This window comes from Heptranchias perlo, unplaced genomic scaffold, assembly GCF_035084215.1.
Source record: "Heptranchias perlo isolate sHepPer1 unplaced genomic scaffold, sHepPer1.hap1 HAP1_SCAFFOLD_56, whole genome shotgun sequence".
Lineage (NCBI taxonomy): Eukaryota > Metazoa > Chordata > Chondrichthyes > Hexanchiformes > Hexanchidae > Heptranchias > Heptranchias perlo.
In genome coordinates, this window is record NW_027139581.1 from 4,327,460 (window position 1) to 4,328,091 (window position 632).

General features: G+C 48.6%; 1 non-coding gene across 1 annotated transcript; it reads right to left on the bottom strand.

Moving 5' to 3' along the window:
* Nucleotides 1-549: 549 nt before the first annotated feature.
* trnal-uaa (transfer RNA leucine (anticodon UAA)) lies at nt 550-632 on the bottom strand. The gene has a single exon. It is a non-coding gene; the product is annotated as a tRNA-Leu (tRNA).

Genomic DNA, 632 nt, shown 5'->3' on the forward strand with positions numbered 1-632 from the left:
AGTATTGTGTCCAGTTCTGGGCACCGCACTTTAGGAAAGATGTGAAGGCCTTCGAGAGGGTGCAGAAGAGATTTATTAGAATGATTCCAGTGATGAGGGTATTTAGTTACGTGGATAGACTGGAGAAGCTGGGGTTGTTCTCCTTGGAACAGAGACGGTTGAGGGGAGATTCGATGGAGATCATCAAAATCATGAAAGTTCTGGACAGAGTGGATCGAGAGAAACTGTTCCCATTGGCGGAAGGGACAAGAACCAGAGGACATCGATTTAAGGTGATTGGCAGAAGAACCAAAGGTGACATTCGGAAAATGCACTGCCCGAGGGGGTGGTGGCGGCAGATTCAATCATGGCTTTCAAAACGGAACAGGATATGTACTTGAAAGGAAAAAAATATCAGGGCTGCGGGGATTGGGATGAGCTGGAATGCTCTTGCATGGAGCCGGCACGGACCGAATGGCCGAATCGTCTCCTTCCGTGCTGTCTCCTTTCCATGTTTCTCTCATTCAAATGGAAGAGGAGTGACAATGAGCAGTATCAAAATGGAGCAACTACCAGGAGTGGAGTTCGAACCCACGCGGGTATAAACCCATTGGATCTTAAGTCCAACGCCTTAACCACTCGGCCATCCTGGT